Source organism: Dasypus novemcinctus, chromosome 10 (assembly GCF_030445035.2).
Source record: "Dasypus novemcinctus isolate mDasNov1 chromosome 10, mDasNov1.1.hap2, whole genome shotgun sequence".
In the NCBI taxonomy this organism is placed as follows: Eukaryota; Metazoa; Chordata; class Mammalia; order Cingulata; family Dasypodidae; genus Dasypus; species Dasypus novemcinctus.
The window spans coordinates 99,086,174-99,103,378 of NC_080682.1; the positions used below are offsets into that span (position 1 = coordinate 99,086,174).

The 17,205-nt window shown below is 39.7% G+C and overlaps 1 pseudogene; it reads right to left on the reverse strand.

The window, feature by feature from the left end:
* Positions 1-16,052: 16,052 nt before the first annotated feature.
* LOC105747425 (S-adenosylmethionine decarboxylase proenzyme-like) lies at positions 16,053-17,003 on the reverse strand (annotated as a pseudogene).
* Positions 17,004-17,205: the final 202 nt, after the last annotated feature.

The following is a 17,205-nucleotide window of genomic DNA, read 5'->3' on the forward strand; positions in this document are numbered from 1 at the left end:
TCTGGATAGAGAATATCGAGCTAACATTTTATTCAGCACTTTAAATATATTGTTCTATTGTCTTCTGGACTTTAAAGTTTCTTGTGAGATATATTCAGTCATTCAAATCATAATTCACCTGTATGTAAATAAATTATGTTTTTCTCTTCTCCTTCTGGAATCCCAATGACATGAATTTTGGAGATTTTCATATTGCTTCCCATTACTCCGAGAATCTGCTCACTATTTAATATTGTTTACTTCTGTTTCTCAGATCATACAAACTCTATGAATCTATCTTCAATTCTCTCTTTCCATTCTGCTATTGAGCCCACATAATTTCAATTACTGTGATTTTCATGTCTAAAATTTTGGCATGGTTCTTTTTTTGTAAGTTTTATTTCTCCATTAAAGACTTCCATCTTCTCACATATTTCTTTACTGATTGTCTATACACCATGGACAATGAATATAATAGCTGTTTGAAAGTCTTTGTATAAATTTTTGAGCACCTGGGTGATTTGTGGGGGTGGAGTTTGTTGAAAGCCTTTTCCCTTGATAATTAAGCCACATTTTTCTATTTCTTTGTCATGTGCTGAATAAATATTTTTATCACATCCTCAACTTGATGCTATGTAGATTGGTTTTGGTCAGGTATATTTAGCAAGCAATCCATCTGATTAGGTTCAAACCACAAGTTTTATCTCACCTTCTTCATGGATGGTTTCAATGAATGCTCAGTTTTTAAAGCCTCTGCTAGGCTACTTCGAGTCTATCTAATTTTTTCCCCACTCATAAAATGACAGAGAATGCTAGGACAATTTGGGGAAGTGAAACTTTTTGTAGATTAATAGATCTAATGACTTTTTGTATGCTTTAATCCCTACTTTAAAAAATACAGAATGAGCATGTCTTTCCTGAGTAAAAATTTACTATGTGTATAACATACATCTCACATAGAATTTTAATACAATATATTACTAAACACCATCACAAGTTCTGCTTTTGCAATTTACACATTTATGCTAAGTATACTACTTTAGGAAACCTTACAAAATATGCAACAAGTTGTTTTATTGTTCATCATCCTCAACTTCTGAAAGCTTAGATTATATTATTTCAAAGGAAACCTACTTATAAATCTCATATCTCACCAAATTAATTCACTACCTAACTTTACAAAAAGTAAAAAAAGCTTTCCTTACCAATGGGAAAAAGTAATACACACACCTTCCACGTGGTGATGAAATAGAAATAAAAATCAAACATAAACCAGCACCTCATAAAACCAAAACTTCTTTTTGAAATATAAAGTTCAGGTTGTCTTGCCCCCTCAGTAAACTCTTAATCAGAATTAGATCCCCTTCCCCAATTTAGGTCATACAATACACAGTATTTTAAACATTAACTAAAATGTTTAAATAATTCATGACTGATATGCTACCATCAATAAATACCTATTTTTAAGCAAAATTATTCTAGAGGACTAGAAGAATGGATATAACACCATATTGAAAATATTTATTTAAATGTAAAATAAAAATATCTATGCTGGCCCAATATTAATTTAAATTAAAAAGCTAAACATGAAGTATTATTTCAAATCTATATACATCAAAATGCCAGTATATTATAAAAAAGATGCTTCAGATGTAAATGCTAGATACTGCAAAAATAATTTTCCAACTTTATTTAAAATTATTAAATTACCCCAAATATAATATTAGAAACATTGAAAGATCTTGAGATTTTTTTTTTAGTTAATGGGACCCCAGATTGGACTCCAGTCCTCAGGAATGGGAAGCTGGTGCTCAACGACTGAGCCACATGGGCTCCTTTGAAATGGATTTTTCATTTGTGTGCTTGTTGTTTGTTTCATTTTTATTTTATTTTTAAGAAGTATTGGGGACTGAACCTGGGACATCCTAGGTGGGAGACAGATGCTCAACTGCTTGAAGAACACTCACTCTCAAGAACTTATGTTTTACTTGCAAAGTGTTCCTATTTTTCCCATCTACTAAAAAAACTTCTTGGAAGATGGCATCAAAGTAAGTAGGCAGGGCTCAACACTCACAAAAAGAACTGAGGAAGGCTAAAATCCTACCCAATAGAGTTGCTTTGGGTATCTGCAGACCAGGACCCTGCACAACATCCAGGAGTGAAAGGGATGGAGAGACAAAGAGGCCAAAAAGAAAAAACTGTGAGTTACCCCTGTGGCTGGAAACAGCACACACATCCCACCCTCAAGGCATCAAGGCATATAACCTCAGTAAAACCCATTGGTTAACTGCATCCAACTTAGTGAAAATTAAAGTTCTCCTCTCTGGGAGGAAAAAGGATCTGGCAGAGGGTAAAGAGTGGCTTTACTTCAGTGAATTTGGCCAGCTGAGCCCCTTTGAATCTTGAAAAAAAAGACCCCAGCCAGTACTGAAGTGGCCCCAGGGAGATGGGAAAGATTATCTGACCAGTCACACTCAGCTGCCATGGAAGACAGAGGAACTACATCATCTAGGAGGTAGGCAGAGACAAGTGCCTCTCCAGTCTAGGAAAGAAGGAAGCCAGGGGACATAGTCAGCAAACTGTTAGAAGACCAACTAGCCTAAGACTAAGGGGACAGGTAGAGACAGATAAGCTTCCAGAAGCCTATGTAACATTTGGAGTGGTTTGTAACTCAATGTAGGACTGCCTTCCTCCCATATATGGCTTCTGACTCAATTCCCATTACCTCCTAAGAGAAAGAATCCATAGAGTGATCCACAGGGTTGTGAGGTACCAAGCTGGTACCTTATGACAGGGAACTCATAGACAGACATTTCTTTTGTTGTTTATTTTAGGACTTTCAGGTTCTTATTTTTAATTTTTAAAAATTATTTTATTAATTTTTCCATTATTTATTTTATTCACTTAAACCAGGTACCTTATCTGTGGAGGCAGGCGACAGGCAGGGTAATTGATTGTTGAGCACTGGCAGCCTGAGGTGGTTCCTCTGGGCCTGAGAGGGAAGCCTGTTTTGCTTGGGTGTTTTTTTTGTTGTTGTTCTTTATTGTCTTTTCTCTTTCTTTCTTTCTTTTTTTCCTTAGTTTTTTCTCCTTTGGTTCTTCATTTCTTTTCTTTCATTTTTCCTTCTTCTATTGTTTTTCTTTCACTACAACTTTTCTTCTTTTGCTTTCATTTTCTTCTTCCCCTTTTTCTTTCTTTTTTATCTTTCTGGTCTTTTTTTTTCTATCTTTTTCCTATTTTTTCTGTTTCATTTTTTTATTTCCACATTTTTTACTCTTATTCATTTTTACTTTTAATGATTTTTCACTCTTATTACTTATTTATTTTCCTAGCTTTTCTATGGTTCCCTTACTATCTTTTTTCTATTATGACTATCATTCTTTTTCTCTTCTTCTTACTTTCCTTTTTTATGATTTTAGTATTATTTCAAGGAAACACAAACAACTACAAGGATATAGAATAAGAGGAAACTTACCACACACAAACACTCCCACAAAAATACAAAATAAGGCCCTACAGTAGAGAGAGAAGCTAATCATCTGAATAAACCTATCAATATAAACAGATGCCTAGACATTAACAAAAAATTACAAGCCATACTAAGAAATAGGAAGACATGGCCCGGGATAATAAACCATCTAAAAAACAGGAGGAGATGGAGTATGTAGAATGACTAATCAAAGGTGTCCAAACAAATATCAAGAGTCAACTTAATGAATTGAAAGAAAAATAAAGACTATTAAGAAGACACTGGTGCGGTCACCCCTCGGGCTGAAGTGTGGTTTGCTGGCCTGGCGGGGGAGCAGCCGTGGCAGGCCAAGCCGCTGCCCCCATAATAGGGTGGTTGGTCGGGCCCACCGCCACCCCTGAAGGAAGCTCGGCATGGGCGCAGAGTGCCCTCGGGTCTCCCCTTCTCGGCAGCCATGCTTCCGCGGCCGCCCCTCCTCCCAGATGGCGCCACCCGATGCCTTGTGGGGCGGCACCCTTCTTCCTTCTCCCTGCGCAGGCGCAGGGCAGAAAATTCCAGTCTGCCCTTTTCCCCTCCCCCGACAGCAGCAACAGCCAGGTGTGGGCGGAAAAATCCAGCCCGCCCTTTTCCCCTCCCCCGACAGCAGCAACAGCCAGGTGTGGGTGGAAAAATCCAGCCCGCCCTTTTCCCTTCCCCCGACAGCAGCAACAGCCAGGCGTGGGCGGGAAACTCAAGTCTGCCCTCCACCCCAGCAACAGCAGCCACCAATCCCTAAACCCTGCCCCTTCCCCCAGCAACAGCGACAGCCAATCCCTAACCACCACCCCTCCCCCGTCCAGCACCTCCCACTGACCTTTCGCCGGCAGCCAATCAGAACGGGGCGTGGCTTCGACCAATCAGCCTTCCCCAGCCCCTATAAAACTGTTGCCTCTCCCTCAATAAAGTGGACTTGCGTGTTTACCTTGTCTCCGCGGTAGTTCTTCTGCCGTGCGCCCTCCAGTCCTGAGAGCCCCCGACAAGGGCCTGGCCTCCCTTGTCCCCAGTTCGTCGCCGGCTTCGCCGGGCGACCCCTTCGTCGCCGGCTTCGCCGAGCGACCCCGTCAGCCGAACCGCGCAACCCCTTGTGAGACCGATCCCTCGTCTGCTGCCGGACCGACCCCTCGTCCCGAGCGGGACCGACCCCTCGTCCAGAGCTGGACCGACCCCTCGTCCGCAGCCAGACCCCACCTCTACCGACCGAGCAAGCTGCCGCAGTTGGCGCCCAACGTGGGGCAAGGCAACCCCACCACAGCCTCACTCCATAACCTGGCGGCCCCCCCCTCCTCTCTTCTCACCGTGGGACTTCTCTCGTGCAACATTGCTGCTACCTGAGCCTTGGCTACCTCATATGATCCACGGCGGTCTGGGAGAATCGCTGGATGGCTTTCTCCTTCCATGTCGGGGGCTTATACCGACCCGCTATGATTAAGAGGAGCCTTGGATTTCTCGGGAGCGCGCGCTTGCACGTCTGAAGTAATCCCACCACAGCCCTACGCCCTCTTCTCTTCTCACCTTGGGACTTCTCTCGTGCAACATTGCTGCTACCTGAGCCTTGGCTACCTCATACGATCCACGGCGGTCTGGGAGAATCGCTGGATGGCTTTCTCCTTCCATGTCGGGGGCTTATACCGACCCGCTATGATTAAGAGGAGCCTTGGATTTCTCGGGAGCACGCGCTTGCATGTCTGAAGTAACCCTACCATAGCCCTACGCTCTCCTCTCTTCTCACCCCTATCTTTTCGCTCTGCATTGCTGCTCCTGAACCTTGGTGACCTCATATGATCCACGGCGGTCTGGGAGAATCGCTGGATGGCTTTCTCCTTCCATGTCGGGGGCTTATACCGACCCGCTATGATTAAGAGGCGCCAATAAAACTCTCAGGAGCGCGTGCCTGAGCACCTCCACCCCTGCCTTCACCTCTGCCTCCTCCCCTTCACGCTTGCTCCCCTTTGCCTTGCTCCACTGCTCGTCGTCCCGCCCTCCCCTCGTCGGGGCCTTCTCTTGGCCCGCGACCACCGTCGGAGCCCCACCGGCTCCGACCCCTCGTCTCACCGCGCACCTCGGCTCCCATCGCCGCGCTCTCAAGGTAAGGGCCCCTTTTCTTATCGGCTCCAAAAGGCCATTAGCAATGGGTAACATCCTATCTGCTAAGCAAGCCCCACAAGTTCGGGCTCTTGCCGGTCTCCTAGACACTCACCGGTGTAAGATCTCTTTGAAACAGCTTCAAGTGTACTGGGACCTTCTTCTCCCCTTTAATCCATGGCTAACCACGTGTCAGCTTTGGGACCCAGACACCTATACTCGCCTTATAGATAGGGTCACTTTTGCTGTGGAGCAGGAAGGTAAAAGATTCCCTCCTGGCTTATTACAGGCAACATGAAGTCCAGAAGAAATCTTGAAGGGTATAATCTATGATATGCTATATAAAAAAGGATTTAAAAGCAGCTATACCAAGAAAGTAAGAATTATGAGTCAACTGTAAATAAATTATATATTTCTGTTAATGTGTTGTAATTGTTCTGTGTTTGTCTGTCTGTTCGCTCAATGTCAACATATATTGTGATACCTCCGGATGGTAAATATAAATTACTGGAAATCTTTAAAAGAGCTCTATTCAAATGGCCAAAAATTAAATAAGCACTTATATTAATACTTAAGTTTATTATATTAATACATAAGTTTAAATGTTAATAAGATATCTACAATTAAAAAAATTGTAAGTCTTAATTAACAAAATTAACTGTACGTCTTCATAAAAAGTTGTTCTTGCCTAGATTAAAATGAATAACTTATTTTTCTTCACAGGATAATATAAAGAATGTAAAACTTATATGAATATTAAAAAGGTTAAAGGTTTGTAAAAATGCTGACGGAAATGTAATAAGTTTTGCAAAAAGACGTATTTTGTCCTAAAGTAAGATGGCTAATTTTTCATAAACTCTTGAAATTTAATTTGCATGCGGCAAGTGTAAAAGGTATTGTGATAACTTTACGTAAGGGAATGTGTTCTGTAAAGATAAAATTTATCTTCAATAGTTTACATTAAGGTATTAAATGGCTAATTCCAAAAGGTCATTCTTAAATATATATATATAAAACTAAATTGATGATAATAATAATAAAAGGTAATTTTATAACAGGAAAGATTAACAGCAACCAAGCTCCCCTACCAACTTGCTTTTAGGAAATGGTTTCTAATATTGCATGCTACTAAGTATTTAAAGAAAAGTTATTCTTAAGGAAACAGAAGATGATTTTGTCTTTGCAGCCATTGTCTATTTAGCAACACCCCTCGCTATAGGCCTAGCCACTGTTGCGCCGGACGATTGGAACCTTAAACAAAGACTCCTCCTCACTGTCATCTTCCTATCTATCATTACTATATTTACTGCCCTCATTCTCCTTCGTTTATAAAGCAGTCTCCTACAAACCACAAAGCTTCTGTCTTAAACATACCATTCTCAACCCTATCCTCTAAATGATCTTCTCACTTCCCCCACAGCCTTTAATACTCTATTTCTTTCTCATAACCTTTGCTTTCTTGATAATATTTTCCGCCATCTGTCTAGCCACTACCACCCCAGAAGATTGTAACCATGGCCCCCCATGCCGCCATTGCTCTCAAGCAGCTCCAGCCCCACGAAACGGCCCGCAACCTGCTTTCCCCGGCCTGCAGCCTGCTTTCTAGCATCTAATAACGTTTCTGCTTTTAACAGCTCCCCATACTTCTGCGGAGCTTCCTCCTGTCTCGACCTCACTCCTCTTCTCAGCCATCCAAAGCGTCCTTTCTCGTCCCCCGCCCCCCTCCTTTTTTCGCTTGAACCCCTACTGCGTTGCAGATTGGGCCGCCCCATGTTGGCCCGCCCCATTAACATCGGCCTCTCTCGCGCCCGTGAAGACTTTGGCCTTCTTATTGTCCTCGCCTACGTCTCCACCACTCCCGACGCTGCCGCCACCACCATCGCTGGTGCCCTGACGCGACTTGTCCTCACCGCTGCGATCCTCCAGACCATCACACAGTCTGCCTCTACCGCTCTTCGCCGCCAAGAAGAGATCAACTACCTGTAACGCGCTGTCATCCTGGACTTTTAACAAGCAGATGGACCTTATAGCCACCGAGATCAACAAGAATTGGACATTGGCCACCCTTGCTTGCAACGGCAAGATACTGCCCCCCAAATTGTACATTTGTATCCCCGTCATACTCACCTCCCTCTTCAGCCCCGCTTCCCTCATTGCTTACTGCCTCTTGGGCCTCATCTACTTGTTGCTGCTGCCATCCTGGCCCTTATTTGAAAAGAAGGGGGAAATGCGGTCACCCCTCGGGCTGAAGTGTGGTTTGCTGGCCTGGCGGGGGAGCAGCCGTGGCAGGCCAAGCCGCTGCCCCCATAATAGGGTGGTTGGTCGGGCCCACCGCCACCCCTGAAGGAAGCTCGGCATGGGCGCAGAGTGCCCTCGGGTCTCCCCTTCTCGGCAGCCATGCTTCCGCGGCCGCCCCTCCTCCCAGATGGCGCCACCCGATGCCTTGTGGGGCGGCACCCTTCTTCCTTCTCCCTGCGCAGGCGCAGGGCAGAAAATTCCAGTCTGCCCTTTTCCCCTCCCCCGACAGCAGCAACAGCCAGGTGTGGGCGGAAAAATCCAGCCCGCCCTTTTCCCCTCCCCCGACAGCAGCAACAGCCAGGTGTGGGTGGAAAAATCCAGCCCGCCCTTTTCCCTTCCCCCGACAGCAGCAACAGCCAGGCGTGGGCGGGAAACTCAAGTCTGCCCTCCACCCCAGCAACAGCAGCCACCAATCCCTAAACCCTGCCCCTTCCCCCAGCAACAGCGACAGCCAATCCCTAACCACCACCCCTCCCCCGTCCAGCACCTCCCACTGACCTTTCGCCGGCAGCCAATCAGAACGGGGCGTGGCTTCAACCAATCAGCCTTCCCCAGCCCCTATAAAACTGTTGCCTCTCCCTCAATAAAGTGGACTTGCGTGTTTACCTTGTCTCCGCGGTAGTTCTTCTGCCGTGCGCCCTCCAGTCCTGAGAGCCCCCGACAAGGGCCTGGCCTCCCTTGTCCCCAGTTCGTCGCCGGCTTCGCCGGGCGACCCCTTCGTCGCCGGCTTCGCCGAGCGACCCCGTCAGCCGAACCGCGCAACCCCTTGTGAGACCGATCCCTCGTCTGCTGCCGGACCGACCCCTCGTCCCGAGCGGGACCGACCCCTCGTCCAGAGCTGGACCGACCCCTCGTCCGCAGCCAGACCCCACCTCTACCGACCGAGCAAGCCGCCGCACACTGGGAGAACATACTGAAGAAATCATAAACATATGCAAAAAAATAACAGATACGATGGTAGTGAATGGTACAATGCAAGAAATCAAAAATATTCTGGAAGTACATAAAGTCAGATATGAGCAAGAAGAGGAAAGAGTTAGTGACGTCAAAGATGTATATGAAATCAGGCAAATAGTAGAAGAGATAGATAAAAAGATGGAAAAATTAGCAGGGACTCAGGAAATTGAATGACAACACAAAATATGCAAAAATGTCCATTATAGACATCTCTGAGGGAGAAAAGAAGGGAAAAGGTGTGTTGGAAGAAATAATAGCTGAAAATGTCCAACTTTTTTGAGGAACATGGATGCACATGTCCAGGAAGCACAATGCACACCCAACATTATAAATCCTAACAGACCTACCCTGAGACATATGCTTATCAAACTGTCAAATACTCAAGACAAAGAGAATACTGAAAGCTGCAAAACAAAAGAGATCCAGCACATGCAAGGGATGCTAGATAAGATTAAGTATAGATTTTTCATCTGAAACCATGGAGGCAAGAAGGCAGTGGTATGACCTAGTTTCTTTCTTTTAGCAAAGAAACTGTAAATCAATAATTTGGTATCCAGAAAAGCAGAAATTGAAAAATGAGTCAGGGTTTAAAATATTCACAGATAAACAGGATTTAAGAGAGTTTGTTAACAAGAAACCTGAACTTAAAGAAATTTTAAAGGGAGTTTTGCAGGTTGAAAGGAAAAAGAACAGCAGAGAGAGGGTCAGAGGAGAGTACAGAAAGGAATTTTATGAGTAAGAATAGCTAAAAGGTTAAAAAGAAATAAAAACAAAATATGACATATATAAACCTAAAGAACATATGACTAATGTAAGTAGTGTCTTGACTGTAATAACACTGGATGTTAATGGATTAAACTCTCCAATCAAGAGGTAGAGATTGGCAGAATGGATAAGGAAATATGACCCATCTATATGCTATATACTTGAAACTCACCTTAGATACAGGGACACAAGAAGTTTGCAAATAAATGATTGGAAAATGATTTTATGTGCAAACAATAACCAAACAAGGGCATGGATGTGTATAATATTGGACAAAATAAACTTTAAATGCAAAACTATTGGAAGAGACAAAGAAGGGCACTATATATTAATGAAAAGGATAATCTATCAAGAAGAAAGAATAATCATGAACATTTATGCACCTAATCAGGGTGCTTCAAAATACAGGAGGCAAACATTGGAAAAACTAGGTGGAGAAATAGATGCACCCACAATTATAGTGGGGAACTTTAATACACCATTATCACACTAGACAGAACATCTTGACAGAGGCCAATAAGGAAAAGAAACCTTGAATAATACATTAAAGGATCTAGACCTAAAAGACATATACACAACATTACACCCAGATACAGCAGGATATACATTCCTCTCAAGCATAAGTGGATCAGATTCCAAGACAGACCATAAACTAGTTCACAGAACAACGCTCAATGAATTCGGAAAAATTGAATTATATTAAGAAATTTCAGTGAACACAATGGAATGAAGCTGGAAATCTGTAAGGGACAGAGAAATAGAATAGGCACAAAGATAAGGAAGATACCATACTCTTAGACAATCATGGGCCAAGGAGGAAAGTGCAAAAAATCAGTAATTGACTTGAAATGAATGAAAATGAGAACACAGTGTATCAAAACCTATGGGATGCAGCAAAATAAATGCTGAGAGGGAAATTCATAGCCATACATGCCTATATTAAAAAAAAGGAAGAGCTAAAACCAAAGACATGACTTCACATCTAGAGGAATTACAAACAGAATAATAAAATAATCCTAAAGCAAACAGAAAGAAAAAAGTAATTATTTTGAAAAAATACTGCATCCTTTCTTGATAAGAAAACACGTCAAAAGATAGGAACAGAAGGAAACTTTCAATATGATGAAAGGTATACATGAACAACCCACAGCTAACATCATATTCAATGGTGTAATGCTAAAATCTTTCCCTCTAAGATGTGTAACAAGACAAGGATGTCCATTGTCCCCACTATCATTTAACATTGTGTTAAAAGTACTTGCCTGAGCACATAGGATAATGATGGACAATACCCACTGAAGAAAAATAGAGAGTAAGAGGGTATTTACAACTGCAAGCAAGATATTTCCATATTTCTGCCCCATGGGACCTAAACCTCCTCTCAATCAGAAACAGAGTAGGCATCACCACTCCAAAATTCTCAAGATTAAGGAATGAAAAAAGCATATGGGTCAAATGCAAGTATGGACTAAGGTAGACATTATTATTCTAGCAATGGAAGAACTTGTATCATTGATATAAAGGCACTGGCCACCATTGATATAATGGCCACCATTGATGTAAAGGCACTGCGGGGAGATGAAGGGAAGAATAGATGTAACATAGGCATTTTGGGGACATTGGAATTGTCCTGCATGACATTGCAATGGTGGATAAAAGCTATTATATTTTGTCAAAACCTATAAAATTGTACAAGGCAAAGTACAAACTATATTCTAAACCATAGTCCATGGTTAGCAGCAATGCTTCAAAATGTGTTCATCCATTTTAACAAATGTCCCACACTAATGAAAGATGTTGTAAGTGTGAGAAAGTCTGGGAGGGGGAGAGTGTGGGGTGTATGGGGATATGCTATGTTTTTTGATATAACATTTATGTAATATAAAGTTTCTTTAAAAATAAAATTTTAATATGTTTTTTAAAAAGCTTTATTTTCCCTTCTAACACACAATGCCTTTTTGTTAAGGCACAACTTTTTAAAAATTATAAATATAAATCTGTAGATAATTAGTTTTATTTTATACAACCATCATAAGATGGACTTTCTATATCTGTGTCCTGAAAGTAATGAAATACATCTTCAAATTCAACCAAGATCTAAAAGGCAAAAATTGTTCTTGTCCAGGATCAACACGATACATACCAAGATAAGTAGTTTCGAGTTTTTAATCTGTTAAAGACTGTCTCCAGGAGGCCATCTTCAAGGCATTACCTAAGAGGTGAAAGCTGGCTGTATTCTTTTTTGAGGGACAGGAAGACAGTTGTGACACTCCAGGTTTCTTTGCTTCTGCTGGGCTATCAGAGATAGTTGTCTTCAAATCTGAATGAAATCCAATTTTTGAACTAAACGTCTGATCAAAGGCAGCGTTCTGATCATAGAGGTCAGGGAAGATGTTTTCATTACATTCTTTCACTGCAGTCCTGCCACTGAGCTGCCTCCATCTCCTCTGCCCCCCTCTTCTTACCCACCACTGTACTCACACCTCCTACAAAATGTGCTAAATATCCAAAGGGTTCACACAGCAAACAGGAAGAATCCACACAATTGTTATAGAAAATGCACAAACCTAAATGCCTATGCCGCTACATTTTACAGCCATAAACAATTCGTTTGAATATTATTTATATAAAATATACAAAACAAACATTTAACTTGTGGGATGGTAGCAATTGGAAAACATAACAAAGGCAAATATGAGCTGTCTTGTAGACCCTCTTAACCTAAATTCAAACAGGGACCCAAATGCAAACTCTTAGTGAAAAAAAAAGCAAGTTTTCTCAAACAAGCTTATTCCCTTAGATCTCTTGTATTTTCTACATACATATTTTTGAGGCAAGAGTCAGAATATATGCTTCAAAAAGAGAGAAGTATTAGATTAGATCTCACAATATAAAGCTTTTTGGATTTGAAAGTGATTCTCCTTTCCTTTCTTAGAAGTCTTTGAGAGAAATGGGTTTACAGAGAAGTTGGGGAGGGTGTTGGAAGTAGAATATGCTGGATCAAAAAAAGGAGCAGAAAAGAAGATGAAAGGCGAAAATTAATAGGCAAGGAATATTGCTAATAGGGTAGAGGACATAAAGAAGGGTCAGAGGAAGGGGACAGCTGATGCATAATGAGATCACCGACATTTCAGTTGCTACTGAATGTGATGCTAATGTGAAACTAAGCAAAATAGAAAACTATCCCCTAAATAAGGCCAAAGATGAAGGAAAGGGAAGACCAGAGTTTGGGGAGGTGAGGGTCACTAAAAGTCAACTCCTTTCTCAATTATTTTGTACTGTTTTGGAAATAATTTCATTTATGTAATCTTGTGAGATAATTAGTTCTTTAATTCAACTTATTCATTAAGATGCTTTACTAATATGCTCTGGCACAATAATGTTTCACATAGATAAATATACTGTCCTTTATGCTTATTCTAATTCTGTAATGTATATTAACTTTCAAAAACAAAACAAAAAAATTTAAAAATGAACTTTCTATAAAAGAACTTAAAATCATTAATGACTAGACTATAGCCAACATTTACAAAAGCAATGTATTTAACCATCAGCTGGTATCTTAATTTTTGCTTGCTCCCCAGTGCTCCCTCCCACCCCAAGCCAAGCTGCCAAATCCGGAAGTCCCAAGGGGAAAAGCAGATTGGGCTCCTACACCAGCCAACAAATCTCCACTTCAAGTTTTGACTCTGTTTCAATCTGCCTGATTTGCTTCCAGTCTAGAGATCTTAGCTAGCTGTTTTGTATTTTGTCTATAGTTTAGTTTTAATAAGTGGGAAAGATTGTACTGGGTTTATTTCATCTTGGCCAGAACTGACATATGTTGTTAATAAAGAGTTTTAAATTAAGTATGGTATTAGAATTGGAGATATGTACACTGTAGAAAATTAAAAGAAGGGGTTTGGGAGGTGCTGTGTATGTGGTGGAGGATATATTCACATACAGAATTTTCAGGATTTTCAGCAGATGATTTGTTAGAAAAGATTTGAAGGCAATGAAATGTTTAACACAATAATTTCTGATGAGAAGTAAGGAAATGGCAAAGCAAATTTTGCACCGTACCTGAAATCTGAAAAACAAACAAGAAAGCCAATATGGTTTGAGAAAAAAATATGCAAAGGAATAAATAGTAGGAGAAACGTTCACGGTTATTTTAGGGACCTGGTTCACGTAGACTCATGCAGATAACTCTAATATCTTTAGCTTATACTCTGAGTTAGAATGGAAGTCATTGAGAACTTAAATATATATATATATATATATATATATATATATTCTCTATAGCTTTATTGAGGTTTATTTGACATAAAATAAACAGCACATAATTGAAGAATTTAACAATATATTTTGGCCATTTATGCATTCACTTTTTAGAAACCATTGCCATACTTAAGATAATAAACACACCTTTTACCCTCCAGAGTTTCCTAATGTGCCTTTGGAGTCCATTGTAAAGGGAAGGAAAAACATTTCCTAAAAGCTACCCTCCTTTCCCAAGGAAAAACTGGTTTGATTTAGTGACTAGATTAGATTGAATTTTTAAGAATTTTCTTAGATGGAATCACAAAATATCTTATGTTCCTCACTCTAAGTATAATTATTTTGAGATTCAGTCATCTTCTTTTCTCTATCATTAACTCATTACTTTATATTTGTAAATATATTATATTATAGGGTTATGTTGTACTTTATTAACTTATACATTGCTAGATATTTGGATTGGTTCCAGTTTTTTAATATTACAAATGAATCAGCTATAAACACTTATATACAAGTCTTTGCATGAAAAGAGGCTTTGAAATTCCTCATGGTAAAAAATGTATAGGAGTAAAAATGGTTTTACCATATGGCAGATGTAAAATTACATTTAAGATATTGTCAAGTTTTTTTCCTAAATTATTGTAACATTTACATTTCTAACCTCAGTGTGTGATGTTACCAGTTCCTCCACATACTTACCAAGACATCTTATGGTCAGTCTTTTAAACGTTTGGCCATCATAATATTGCGAAATTGTATTTCATTGAGTATTTAGTTTGCATGACCTAATTATTAATGACATTTGAGTATGTTTTCATGTACTCATTTACAATCTGTTTTTATCCTTTCCTCAATAGTGAATTCAAACATTTTGCTCATTTTATTGGGTTGGTGATTTTATTTGTATTCAAATTTAAGACATCTTTATATGAATTCAAGTATATTGTTAGATATTTAATTTACAAATATTATCTCACAGAGAGTGACATGTTGTTTTTTTTATCCTTTTAATGGTGCTTTGGAAGAACAGAAATCAAAATACTTTTTTAAGAAATTCAGTTCATTAAATTTGAAAATAAATCAGGCTATTGGTATCTTATTGAAGGAAATTTTATCAAATCCAAAGTCATAAAGATTTACTATATTTTCTCCTAGAAGATATAGTTTGGATTTTTCACTTAGGTTACTGATCCTTTTTTACTTGACATTTTATGAGGTATAAAGTATAGACTGAGATTCATTTTTTTGTGTAAGGTTATGTGACTGTTACAGAATTACCCATTCTATATTGAATTAACTTACCAATGTGGTTGAAGATAAGTTGACCAAATATGTGTGTGGGTCTCTACTTGTAAACTTCCTACCTTGGTCTATTGCTCAATTTGTGTATCTTTATACAAGTATCACATTTTATTGATTAATATAAGACATCCAAATTTCTTACATTTTTCAAGGTTGTTTTGGCTATGCTAGTTACTTTATATTTCCAATAAATTTCAGAATCAGTTTGTCAATATTTTTATTAATAACATTTGTCTCTTAGAAAAAAAATTTTAATGGCTGTTGGAAAAACATCTATATGAAATAGGAATTGGTTTCAATAACAGCAGTAAAGAATATAATCTAGAAACGAGGTAACTGGATTAAAATTAAGGCAGCAATTTATTTTTTATTAACTTTATATTTTAATTTTCGTTTTTTAAAATATACATAGATCACAAAAAGTGTTACATTAAAAAATGCAAGAGATTTCCATATACCCCACTCTGTGGAACCTGGGATGGTGATGCCCACTCCACATCTAAATCAAGAGGGGGACAATCCCAGATGGTTAGGCTGAGGCCCGCTCCTAAAGAGAGCAAAAGCCTTGTCTGTGGGGAATATTGGTTGATACCTAGAGAAATATATTATGCATAAACAAAATTGCATTGTTTTCACAAGTATTGTAAAGTTTAATACAGTAAAATGTTTTCTCTATATGCAGTTCAGTTTCACAGCAATTGTGGCAGAGAAGACAAGCATTCATGCAAGGTATCTAATTCCTTGATATAATAATGCATACAATTGAAAGTGATTACATTATGATTACAAGTAGGGATTCCTAAAACTACAAGGTGGTAGTTATGGAAAGCAACCCCCTAGTATCAATATCTAGGAAACACCTTCCTCTTTGTGTATCCTCTTTTTTCATTTTTCTCCTTTTTTAAAATCTACTCTGTTGTTGTTGCTGATTCTTAGCAAAGCTGGTAAAAATAACACTATAATCATTGAACATAGCACTCTGGCAATCAAGATGTTTAAAACCTTCTATCCTCTAGATTGAAGAAAGTACTGTACGACATTTCGAAATCTGATTTACAAACAAGGTGGTCACAAAATTTCCTGGCTTGAAGACTTCCACACCTTTCCTAATCATGCCATCATAGGAGTTCTGACTTATGTTTGTTTCAAAGCCAACATAAGAAAATTCTGTTTCTGGAGTGATGTGAATAGCCTAATAAGTTCCATCCCACTTCACAAGGATTGTACAGAGTGGTTACCAGTTCCATTCTCATAAGTAACATCCTTTGCAGTAACATCATCTTTCATGTAGAACTGGTTCACAACTGCTGGGTCAAACTCATTCATCTGAATTTCCAGAGTTTGATCTGGCTGACTAAACATATGACTCTCTGGGAAATCCAGAGTATACAAGTATCAACAATCAGAATTCCTCTGTCCCATACTCTATGCTTCTCCATTTGGGAAATTGCACTAAGAAACTCTATTTCTCCCTGGAAATTTCAGTGTGGGTATCCTCCATGAAATTCTTACTAGAATGAAAGAAGCTTTGAATTGAGTCAAACCCACTGTAATCCCTGACAATAATCAACAGGGGAACCAATGCTTTCAGTAAGAGGGTAGTACCACAAGTCTTTGGGAAAGAAAATCTCTTAGAGACAAACTTGCAATTGTCCCTGAGTACATAAGCTTCCTGCTTGTCACATTTTATCATATTTATAATTATACATTGAACATCCTTCAAAAGAATGTCCCACACAGATCTTGGGATGGTGTGAAGATCTCCATATCCTTGCTATCTATCAGGCTGCTGCTGAGAGAACCAAACCTCCAGCAGTTTCCTGGTCCCTATGAAAGAACATGTGGTTTCCATCACCATAAGACTAGCTAACAACCAACAACCTCAGGAAATCAACTAAATGAAATCTTTTCTCCAACCACCTCAGATTGTTCCACCATCTGTGTTTCTAAAGTTCAAGTTCCTTTTTGTTGCAGTTTTTGCTATAATATTATATTACCTTTTTTAAATAAAAAAGAATTAATAAAATTTCCCAGCTTTTTCTGTGAGAAAAAGT